Genomic DNA, 12,688 nt, shown 5'->3' with positions numbered 1-12,688 from the left:
TTGATTCCTGATATTGCATGATATGGTCAACAGTGCTTGGGGCAAGGAGTTGTGGTCCACACTATAGCTTAATGCCTTTACAGAGCATGCCATATTCGTAAGTATCTTTCACTTGTGCTCTATGAGTGTTTGTTTAATGCTATTGCCCTTTGAAGGCATAGATTTAAAAGTGAAGACTTTTCCTTCACAGAATGAAACATCACCTCACTCACTCTGAGTGTGGAGGGAGACATTTTCAGCTCCATGTGCTCATCTGACTTTCATCAGCATGGAGGAAAACAACAGTTTCACCTCATGCAGATCTCAGGTTCAACCTTTTACTCTTATTGAATTCCTAATTGTATACATTCCGTCCCCTGGGAGAGCCCCGATATGAGCATCGGTCCTTCAATTTTGAGTCAACAGATTCCCCGAAATGACCATGGCCCAACCTCAATGATCAACTTGGATGTTGAATTAGTGATTAATATGTATCTCCCCGGACTGTGTGTGTACTGAACCTAAAGGGATCATCATGGCACACTCCGTGGATTCTAGAGGTATTGATTTTGATCCTGACTGACAAAAACACATGACTGACCAAGCTCCTAGACTGATATTGGAAGTTACCTTTCGTATACTGTGCTGAGACTTCCTGACAAAACTTGTCCCTTAACTTGACAAAGGACTATTTCCCTTAGACTTGTGACATAGCTGTTTGGTTAATGTACATGCACTGTGTTTGCCATATACATTGCTGGCACATGGTGCAGGAATAAAATTCATATCACACAGTGCCATAGCGCCTCTTGGTCTGGTGATTGCCGAAAACCAGGACATGCTGCTTGACTTTCTTTCTGTGCTGAAAGGCTAGTCAAGGCAGAGGTCCTGTTAGCATTGAAGCTCTGGCCAAGGGAGCAAAGGGTAGAAAAGCAAGATGTGTCAGGAATGTTGTGAGCATCCAAGTAGACACAAAGTGAGTCCTAAAGGAGCAGGCAGGTATCCCCAAAATGCAGCATAGTCCAATTGCTGAGATGGATGATTGTCTTTTGTGTACAAAGTGTCCATGCAGAAGCATTGTGATGAGAGTGCTAGTGTTCTCCAAAATCTAACACAGAAATGTAGAAACATAGAAAATAGGAGCAGAAATAAACCATTTTGCCCTTTGAGACTGTACCATCATTTAATATGATCATGACTGATCATCTAACTCAGTAACTCAGTTCCTGCATTCTCCCTATATCCTAAAAATTTATCTAACTCCCACTGAAAACATTTAATGTTTTGACCTCAAATATTTCTGTGGCAGAAAATTCCATAAGCTCACCACTCTCTGGGTGAAGAATTTCTCCTCATCTCAGTCCTAAATGACCTCTCCTATATATTTACCTTGTGACTGTGGTTCTGGACTCTCCAGTCATCAGGAACATTCTTCCTGCATTCATCCTGTTAGGTTTCTATGAGATCCCTCATTCATTTTTCTAAATTTCAGTAAAGATAGTCATCACTGAGCCATCATATATCCATCCTGGCATCCCAGGGATCAATCTGATAAACTTTCGCTACAATTATGCCATTGTCAGAACATCTTTCCTTGGATATGGAGACCAAAATTGCACACAATACTCCAGATGTGGCCTCATCAAGGTCCTGTTCAATTGCAAAGTGCAGAGCCATCTTGCAAGGGTGTAGGAAATGTGCCATCAGGATGTGGTGAGGGTGGTAACATGCCCATGAATACTAACATACATGGATAGGAGGTACATGTGATCATTACCATAGGAGGACACCCTGAGATGTTAGTGTCTGGTGTCCAAGATAGAAGGCCAGAAGAGCAAGCAACAAGCTTGAGTCACCAGGTTACTGCTCTGACTTTTTACTTTGGGAAATGTCACCATCTAGTTTCTAATTCATAGTTAGGAAAATGGGAAATGCAAATAAATGGGATAAAATTAGCTAATAATGGCATGCTAATGGAAGCAAATAGGCTTCTTGCCACTCACTAATGAGAATCTGGTCTCACACTCAATAATTGGTTGAAAAAAGGGTCTTTTCTCTTAGCATTAGGAAGCTCCTGCTGCCACATTTGATTTTCCCAACTTTCTCTCCAAAGCCGACATTGTTTAGCAGTTGGGTAACCAAAGTTGCACTATGTTCTACCCAGCTAACTGCCAGATTTCCAAATCTGAAGAAAAGGTATTTGTAGGGCAATAGTAAAAGCTCCCAATCACCTGAAATTGTACAGGCAGGGACTTGGAAGGAAATTGGGTCATGGTAAATGCAATTACATACACAAGTGTGCAATACTAATTGAGAGAAAAAAAGCTTCAGGGGAAGATGTTTATGAGTATGAAAGGATTACAAAGCATTAATACTGAGTGCCCTCAGCACCAATCACTATGCTGGTGTTATACAGACTTGTGGACCGAACAGCCATGCATCTCAAAGGAGTCAGAGCCACCCCAAATCTCAGTAAGAATGTCTGTCATTATCAATATAACTGAAATAACTGCACAGAGGACAGTATTGTATCACAAATTTACCCTTTATTTACTTGTGCACAGTACACTGACTGTGGCCAGCCAGCTCAAAGTCGATCCCCTAAACTGAGCGGAATCTAAATCCCTTGTTCATATTTATTTTCTTTTACTGTCCAACAAGAACCCACAGAACACTAGTTGTGGCCAGCCAGCTCAGAGTCAGTCTCCAAAATTCCCTGTTTATATTTGTCAGCCAATATGTCAGCATGGTAGCTCAGTGGTGAGCACTGCTGCCTCACAATACCAGGAACCTGGGTTCGATTCTAGCCTCAGACAACTGTCTGTGTGGAGTTTACACATACTCAATGTGTCTGTGCAGGTTTCCTCTGGGTGCTCTGGTTTCCTCCCACAATCCAAAGATGTGCAGGTCAGGTGAATTGGTCATGCTAAATTGCCCACAGTATTAGGTGCACTACTCAGGGATAAATTTAGGGTAGGGGAATGAGTCTGGGTAGGTTCCTCTTTGGAGGGTTGATGTGGACTTGTTGGGCCAAAAGATCTGTTTCCATACTGTAAGGAATCTAATCTAAGCCAGGGCTTACTAAGCCAAGTTAACAAGCCAATCAAGGATCTCATAGTCGACAAGATCCACCTGGTTCCAATCACTGCATTCCTCCTCTGCTAAGTCCAAGATGTAGGCCTGGTCTTTCTCTTGTAGATTTTCCTGTGAGGTTTTTGCCCAAGGTCCGATTATTCTAACTCGGACTCTGACACAGGCAGTATTTAACAGATCGTAGCCCCTCTCAGGTGCGTCGTCCTCCTCTTCTTCCGGCGGTAGCAGAATCAAGGCTGTGTCCATCTCTGACTCTGATGTTTCCTCAACATTAAATGGACGGGGAGAATGAACAGTTTCTTATAGGCCTCCTGGTTGTTCTGAGGGGCCAGGTATGTCTTGTTCCTGTCCTGTTTGCGAGATAACAGTTTTCAGGTGATCCACGTTTGTTCGGTGCTGTCTCACTTACCCAAACTCTGTAAGTCACGGGACCTAACTTTATGTAAACCTCCCCACATACCCAGTTAGGTCCATTTCCATGGTCCTGGCACCAAACTTCATCGACTGAATTAAATTGTCTTTCTCGCTTACAAGAGGCATGTGGCCGGCTCCTGCTTCCATTTCACCCTCCACCCCCCCAGGTCTGAAAATATTAGGTTTAAACTGGTGCAGTGTCTGAGAGCTATTCCTGTTGTTTTGTGAGGAGTGACCCTATAGTCGAACAGGAACGGAAATAGTTTGGTATCAAATGGTGCTGTAGGGTGTTTCTTTAAGCCTGCCTTCAATGTTTGAACTGGTCTTTCCGCTAGACCATTGGATGACGAATGGTATGGAGTTATACTTATGTGCTAAATGCCATTTGACTTTAGGAAATACTTGAATTCCCCGCTGGTAAATGACATTGCATTGTCCATGACCAATAATTTTGAAAGCCTTTGTATCGCAAACGCTGTTCACAGTTTCTCAATTGTCATTCCTGAGTTTGCCAAAACAACTTTATGCATGTCCAACCACTTTGAATGTGTGTCCACAATGACCAGGAACATTGAGCCCATGAAAGGACCTGAGTAGTCAACAAGCAAATGAGTCTAGGATTTACCCCGTCATTCCTATGAACTTGAGGGCGTGCTGGTAACACAGATCCAGCTCCAGGTACAGATGTGGGACTTGAGGCTCCTTTGATTGCCTTCATTTTATCTTCCAATAGATGTAACCTGGTTTTGTCGACTCTGTAATCCCAGTAGGTTACTTAGTGTACCTGGAATACACATTTTCCTCTTCTAAGGCATACGATCAACTGGGAAAAACATTCAAGCACCATGTCCAAGTTCTCCAAGTGCTCTTCATTGTTCTTCCCAGTTATTAGCACGCCATCCAGATAAATAACAACCTATGGTAGCCCTTGTAAAACGTTCTCAATGATTCGCTGGAAAAGGACGCAGGCTGATGAAACCCCAAATGTCAGTCTTGTATATTGGTATAAACCCTTACAGATGTTAATTGTGGGACTCCTCATACAGTCACAATTGGAGGTATACATGGGTCATATCCAGGTTCCTAAAGGACAGCTCCATACCATCCATTTTCCAATGGTCTAGCGGAAAGTGTGGTCCAAACATTGAACACAGACTTAAAGAAGTAACATACAATGTCACTTGATACCAAACTGCCCTGGTTCCTGTTCGATTATAGGACACCCCTCACAAACCAACAGGAATACCTCCAGCAGAGTTGCTGATGGGTAAAATACTCCGCACCAGGTTAAACCTGACATTTCCAGATCAGGGACAGAGGGGAGAGAGAGAGGGAGAGAAGAGTGTGAAATGGGAGCAGAAATGTCACCAACGTCAGTCACATGCCTTCTGTAAGTAAGAAAGACAATCTAATTCAGGGGATAAAGTTTGGTGCCTCTGGAAAAGTTAAGCCCCTTATAATCAAAAATGCTGCAAGTCCACAAGCAGAAGGATTACTCATTGTTTTTCATCTGCTTCAATGTCATTTGCCTGGAAAAAGTATCACTTTCTTTCCATACACTGGGCCCAGTCTTCAACAGCAGGATTGAATGAGTCAAGCTTGCCAAATAAAGGCATGTTGCCAGAAATGTTTACCCCAACCGTTCTTCAGGTATGAACTGTTTTCTCCCGTCACTACTGAAATAACTGCACAGAAGATGGTATCCCATCACCAAGTCGCCCTTCATTTACTTGTGCGCAGTAAACTGTGGCCAGCCAGCTCGGAGTCAGTCCCCTGAATTAAGGAGATTCTAAACCCCATATTTAGTTTTTTTCTCTTTCTTTTTTAGGAAAAACAAATACACACAAAAAAATAAAGAAAACCAAAAAGAGGGGGAATGAAAAAGAAACTCTTTCTCCTCCACAGAGACCAGTAGCAGCAGGAACACACTGACTGTGGCCCAGTGAGCACAAAGTCAGTGCCCTAAATGGAGGAGATCCTAAACCTCCTGGGTTTTTTCCCCCTATACTATCGACTAATAGCGGTAGGTCCCATGTTTTTTTTTAACTTCATCACAGTACAATCAGATCAGCAGTAACATAACGTAGACTTTAAAAAGGCAGCTTACCATGCAACTTGACGTTTGACCTAAAAGTTGTTAAATTTTAAGGAAGTTTCACAATTTTCAGTTCATAACGTAATTGCAATTTCTCCTACACACATACTAAGGAGGGATTGTTACTGCAAAGTAACATATTTGGATGGATTTGAATTTATTAAATTCAATAAAAATCCCAGTAAATCTAAGTGATTCTTTGACCAATGTTTCCCAATTTACAATAATGCTCCGATTGTATTAGTTAGGTCCCATGTTTATTTTTTTCTTCTGACACATGGAAAGTCCTTGACACTGATCCAGTTTCCTAGGTCCCATGTTTATTTTTTTCTTCTGTGTTGTACACCAGATAACATCATGTAGTTGGACATTTCTCACCTTCTTTAACTATGCTTTACACACTAACATCTCTCAATATCATCACTTTCTGATTAGAGTCATTATTTTATCATGTTTCTGAATTAATAACTGCAAAGTCCCCTTACATATGATCAGTTTGCATGTAATTAAAACAAACCAATCTAGATTATCTTGTAAATATTTCCAAAGAGTCCTGTTCATCTTCTTCAGTACTGAATCATTCTGGCCGACTCGTGAACAAGAATATCACTCATGGCTGATGAAGTAACTTCACAGAGGCTAGTATCCTGTAGGTCCCATGTTTATTTTTTTTGTGTGTGTAGTTGTGAGACACAGTGAGAGACACGAAGTGCACAAATCTTTATTCAATTTCCACCACCGGGAAGATAAAAAACACCCGAGTGGAGGTCCCATGTTTATATATTTTTTTCTTTTTTTCCCACACTACCGCCTAACTGCGGTAGTGCTTATTTCTCCCCCAGCACCCATAGTGTGTGTGTGCACAGGTGTGAACACAGTGAAAGACACAAAGTGTACAAATCTTTATTCAATTTCCACCACCAGGAAGATAGGAAACACCCGAGTGGAGGTCCCATGTTTTTTTTAATCTTTATTTAAGGTCCCATGTTTATATTGATCAGCCAGGGCATTTTAGATTACATACAGTGTGGAAACAGGCCCTTCGGCCCAACAAGTCCACACCGACCCGCCAAAGCACAACCCACCCATACCCCTGCATTTACCCCTTACCTAACACTACGGGCAATTTAGCATGGCCAATTCACCTGACCTGCACATCTTTGGACTGTGGGAGGAAACCGGAGCACCCGGAGGAAACCCACGCAGACACGGGGAGAACGTGCAAACTCCACACAGTCAGTCACCTGAGGCGGGAATTGAACCCAGGTCCCTGGTGCTGTGAGGCAGCAGTGCTAACCACTGTGCCACCGTGCCGCCCAATTTTGATTGGCCCAGGTTAACAATCCCAATCAAGAAACTCATAGTTAACAAGGTCTACATGATTCCATCAGTACAGTAACCTATAATTAACTATTGTACCCTTTCATATTAAGGAAGGACAACGTACCTGAGCTTTTCAGGTCTCCTGGGTGCCTTCTTGATTGAATACTGCAAAAACTTCATATTTTTGGACAATTACAAATGCAGATGCTTTTCCAATTCTACCTTCTCAGCCCCACATGCATCTCACTCACAGTTAGCCTTACAGCCCTTGGCCATGAACCAAATGAAATATCATGATCCTAAGAGGCATGACTGCCTCCTGGAATAAAGTGTTCAGATAACTTTCACATTCCTGATTATGTTGCAGTATCTACAGCTCAGTTTCCAGTTTAATGACTCTAAGCCAAAGTTTGTCCAGCTACATGTGCTTACTGCAGCCATATTTGCCTTGGAATGTATAGGTCTCAAATATGAAAATGTGTTGCTGGTTAAAGTGCAGCAGGTCAGGCAGCATCCAAGGAACAGGAAATTCGACGTTTCGGGCATAAGCCCTTCTTCAGGAATGAGGAAAGTGTGTCCAGCAGCCTAAGATAAAAGGTAGGGAGGAGGGACTTGGGGGAGGAGCGATGGAGATGCGATAGGTGGAAGGAGGTCAAGGTGAGGGTGATAGGCTGGAATGGGGTGGGGGCGGAGAGGTCAGGAAGAAGATTGCAGATTAGGAAGGCGGTGCTGAGTTCAAGGGATTTGACTGAGACAAGGTGGGGGGAGGGGAAATGAGGAAACTGGAGAAATCTGAGTTCATCCCTTGTGGTTGGAGGGTTCCCAGGCGGAAGATGAGGCACTCTTCCTCTAACCGTCGTGTTGTTATGGTCTGGCAATGGAGGAGTCCAAGGACCTGCATGTCCTTGGTGGAGTGGGAGGGGGAGTTAAAGTGTTGGGCCACGGGGTGGTTGGGTTGGTTGGTCTGGGTGTCCCTGAGGTGTTCTCTGAAATGTTCCGCAAGTAGGCGGCCCGTCTCCCCAATATAGAGGAGGCCACATCGGGTGCAGCGGATGCAATAGATGATGTGTGTGGAGGTGCAGATGAATTTGTGGCGCATATGGAAGGATCCCTTGGGGCCTTGGAGAGAAGTAAGGGAGGAGGTGTGGGCGCAAGTTTTGCATTTCTTGCAGTTGCAGGGGAAGGTGCCGGGAGTGGAGGTTGGGTTGGTGGAGGGTGTGGACCTGACGAGGAAGTCACAAAGGGAGTGGTCTTTGCGGAACGCTGATAGGGGAGGGGAGGGAAACGTACCCCTGGTGGTGGAGTCCGTTTTGAGGTGGCAGAAATGACGGCGGATGATACGCTGTATATGGAGGTTGGTGGGGTGGTAGGTGAGAACCAGTGGGGTTCTGTCCTGGTGGCGGCTGGAGGGGCAGGGCTCAAGGGCGGAGGAGCGGGAAGTGGAGGAGATGCGGTAGAGGGTATCGTCGATCACGTCTGGGGGGGAATCTGCGGTCCTTGAAGAAGGAGGCCATCTGGGATGTATGGTATTAGAACTGGTCCTCCTGGGAGCAGATGCGGCGGAGACGAAGGAATTGGGAATATGGGATGGCGTTTTAACAGGGGGCAGGGTGGGAGGAGGTGTAGTCTAGGTAGCTGTGGGAGTCTGTCGGTTTATAGTAGATGTCCGTGTTGATTCGGTCGCCCGAGATAGAAATGGAAAGGTCTAGGAAGGGGAGGGAGGAGTCTGAGACGGTCCAGGTAAATTTGAGGTCAGGATGGAAGGTGTTGGTAAAGTGGATGAACTGTTCAACCTCCTCGTGGGAGCACGAGGCAGCGCCCGATACAGTCATCGATGTAGCGGAGGAAAAGGTGTGGGGTGGTGCCAGTGTAGTTGCGGAAGATGGACTGTTCCACATATCCTACGAAGAGGCAGGCATAGCTGGGGCCCATGCGGGTGCCCATGACAACTCCTTTGGTTTGGAGGAAGTGGGAGGATTGGAAAGAGACATTGTTCAGGGTGAGGACCAGTTCAGTCAGTCGAAGGAGGGTGTCAGTGGAAGGGTACTGGTTGGTGCGGCGGGAAAGGAAGAAGCGGAGGGCTTTGAGTCCTTCATGATGGGGAATGGAGGTGTACAGGGACTGGATGTCCATGATGAAGATAAGGCGTTGGGGACCGGGAAAGCGAAAATCATGGAGGAGGTGGAGGGCGTGGGTGGTGTCCCGAACGAAGGTGGGGAGTTCTTGGACTAAGGGGGACAGGACCGTGTCGAGGTCTCAAATATGCCCACATGTGTTCCAACCACCACATATCATTTACCCTAACATCTTAATGACATTTAATTAATAAATTAATTTACTTACTAAACTTAGCTGATGTCTCCATTCCTTTCTGTGCTTATGTTCTTATTATTTTAATAAATGTTCTATTTGTCCCGATTGATATGCCCTAATTAAGATAAGTAGGAAATACACACCAGCCAATCTAAAAAGCTTTTCCACTAGCAAACCTTAGCACTATTATAAATAAAAGCTTCCAACTGCAATTAAATTACCCATGTTTTGAAAGATAACCAGAAAAATATTCTCAAACCAATTACTTAATGTGCAGGTCATGTCTTGTACCCCTCATGGAGGCTGCAAAACATAGGAATGTCTTCTACCCTCTCCTTAAATGAATTCCCACATCAACCAAATACCATGTATTTCTCAATCATTCAAAGTGTGCTACATAAGAGTTGGAGATGGTTGTTTTTTTTGTTTTACATATATTTTAACCACATGCTGTGTACTAAAGAACTATTCAGGATATACAGGTCAGAAATAATTTTACTCTAAATAGTCTGAAAGAATCCAGCTCTGATAATGTCAAACAAGGCAATTGTTTCCTTGCTCAGGTCAATCATCCATGATGTTTACTTGCTATTATAATACCCATTATCAGATTGATCACTGTACAATTCAATAAATAAATATTTTGGAGGGATCGAAGAGGAGCCCCAGCCCTGGCACTTGCTGCCTCCCTTGGCAAGTAGTGATAGTATGATTTGGTGTCTCAGCAGTGAATGCTGATTGAGAACAGAGGCTCAGATACAAACTGAAAAACAGTCACTTCATCAGCAACTGAATGTGCCAACATCCACTCGGTGTTGCCAGCTGGCATGTATGTTTTAGAACCCTTCAGTATGCCTAGTTACAGAGTCCCTGTGAGGGTTTCAAAACAGCTTGGAACTTAGACATGTAACATTATCATAATTACATGTATGTGAAGGAAAAATTCTGTAAATTATGGTTGTCAGCTAGCAGCGATTTCAGTTTGCAAGTCCTGTTGTTTAGCCAAGGTGTCAAACTTTGGATTGTGGAATAAAACCTATCTGAGAAAAGTAAATTGCTTTCATGATTTTTGTACTGAAAGACAGCTCTCTGTTGATTCCCTATCATCCAGCATTTGAACAGTATTGCTAAATACTCTGGGATTTACATACATTAAGGATCTAGTATAACTGTAAAAGTGTTTTCTATTAGAACACCAAACCGCAAAAATTCAGGAATAAGTGGTAGATTTTGCCTTCTGAGCTGTATTACAAGAATTCAGCAATGTTTGTGGAGGAGGTAATTATCTGAAAGAGTGTACATACGGCAATTTCACAAGACATGTAAGGCTCAGAAGCAAACTGAAACCCAGTAGTTGAAACTGAAACTCTGCATTTCACCTTCAGGAATCTAATATTTTCTGGGATAGCTGCAACCCCTTAACAGCAGGAGCTGTAGTTTCAACTTATTTTTTCTCTCTTTCCTGAATTCTCAAACACTTGCTTTTAGGCTACACAATCCAAAGCCACCAAGCCCTCAGACAGGTCACATGAAAGAAATGTTTCATCAATGTCAATGCAATGAGCTGGTCTCACATACAGATTCATAGTGACGTTACACCTGAAGCAGTGGTACTTAGAAATGCCAAAGGTTGTTGCTGTTCTTCCTGATGGTCTTTTCAATAATTTCATATGTGACAGAAAACCTGGGTCAGGTTGTCCCTGCAGATAGGAAAGTGTTACATCCTGCAATAGGACCATTTCAGAATCATGTTACCAAAGTTAGAGTCAAACTTTACTGACATGCGACTGCCAATCAACACAAAGGTGTAACAATTGCAAAGAAAGACTTGCCATATCATATTTTCAGCAACACAGCACACACATAGGCAATTAGGAAGGTGAACAACATAATACAAGGTACTAAAATCAAAGATTAAAGCACAGGTTAAATATATGCACTTCAACCTATATGATTGTGGAAAAGATCTGGGCAGAAAAAAGAAGCAGTTCTACACAACAGACAGGAATTATGAGGTTCGTATTAATAAATCCATTGCAGATCATGCAGAAAGTGCAATATAAATTGGAAATAGGAAGGGTTAGTTATGAAATGGGTTTGCCTAGCATGTATAAAATTGCTTTCGCAGCTGCCAAATATACTTGTGTTGCTCTATCGTCCATTTTTTTTAACTTAAGAGCATAGGAATTAGAAGCGGGAACAAGCAATTTAGCCATTCAAGCACGTTTCACCACTTAACATGATCACAGCTGATTTTATTCTGGTCTCAACTCTACTTTCCTGTCTGTTCCCCATAGCCCTTTATACCACTTTTCATTAGAAATATATCTATTTCTTTTTGAATCTATTGATTAATTCTGCCTCCATTGAACTCTAGGGCAGTGAGTACCAGATATTCACAACCCTCTGACAGAAATAGTTTCTCCTTATCTCAGTTTTGAACCTATACCCCCTGACTTTTTTCTATAACCTATTGTTTGAGACTCTCCCACAAAAGGGAACATCTGACCAATGTCCATTTTATTCATCCCATTTAGTCAAGTCACACTTCATTCTTCTGAGCTTCAGTGAGTACAAGCTCAAGTCATTCATCCACTCCTCATACAAAAGTCCTTTCATCCCTGGAGTCAAAAAGTGTGGTGCTGGAATAGCACAGGTCAGGCAGCATTCGAGGAGCAGGAGAATTAATGCTTCGGGCATAAGGCCTTCATCAGGAATCTGGCAGGCAGAAGGGGGCTGAGAGTTAAATAGGAGGGCAAGGGTGAAGGTTAGGGAAAGTAGCAGGGAAGACGATAGGTAGATGCAGATGGGGGATAACTGTGATAGGTCAGTAGGGAGGGTAGAGTGGATAAGTAGGAAGAAAGATGGACAGTTAGGAAAGGTCATGAGGGCGGTGCCAAGTTGGAGGGTTGGATCTAGAATGAGGGGAAGATTTGGAAACTGGTGAAATCGATGTTGATGCCATGTGGAATTTTTTAGATGAGATTAGCTACAGTGTGGAAACAGGCACTTCGGCCCAACAAGACACGGACTTGCAACCCAACCAGACCCATTCCCCTATATTTACCCCTTCACCTAACACTACAGGCAATTTAGCATGGCCAATTCACCGAACCTGCACATCTTTGGACTGTGGGAGGAATCCGGAGCACCCAGAGGAAACCCACGCAGACACGGGGAGAATGTGCAAACTCCACACAGTTAGTTGCCCGAGGCGGGAATTGAACCCAGGTCTCTGGCGCTGTGAAGCAGCAGTGCTAACCACTGTGCCACCGTGCCCCAAGGGTTGAAGGGTCCCAAGTCGGATGATGAGGCATTCTTCTTCCAGTTATCGTATGGCTTGGGTTTGGAGGTGGAGGAGTCTCAGGGCTTGCATGTCCTTGGTGGAGTGGGAAGAGGAGTTCAACTGGTTGGCCACAGAGCCATAGGGTTGTTTGGTGCGTGTGTCCCAGAGATGTTCCCTGAAACATT

The sequence above is a fragment of the Hemiscyllium ocellatum genome, chromosome 31 (assembly GCF_020745735.1).
Source record: "Hemiscyllium ocellatum isolate sHemOce1 chromosome 31, sHemOce1.pat.X.cur, whole genome shotgun sequence".
NCBI classification, from domain to species: domain Eukaryota; kingdom Metazoa; phylum Chordata; class Chondrichthyes; order Orectolobiformes; family Hemiscylliidae; genus Hemiscyllium; species Hemiscyllium ocellatum.
Note: the sequence above shows the minus strand (reverse complement) of the source record.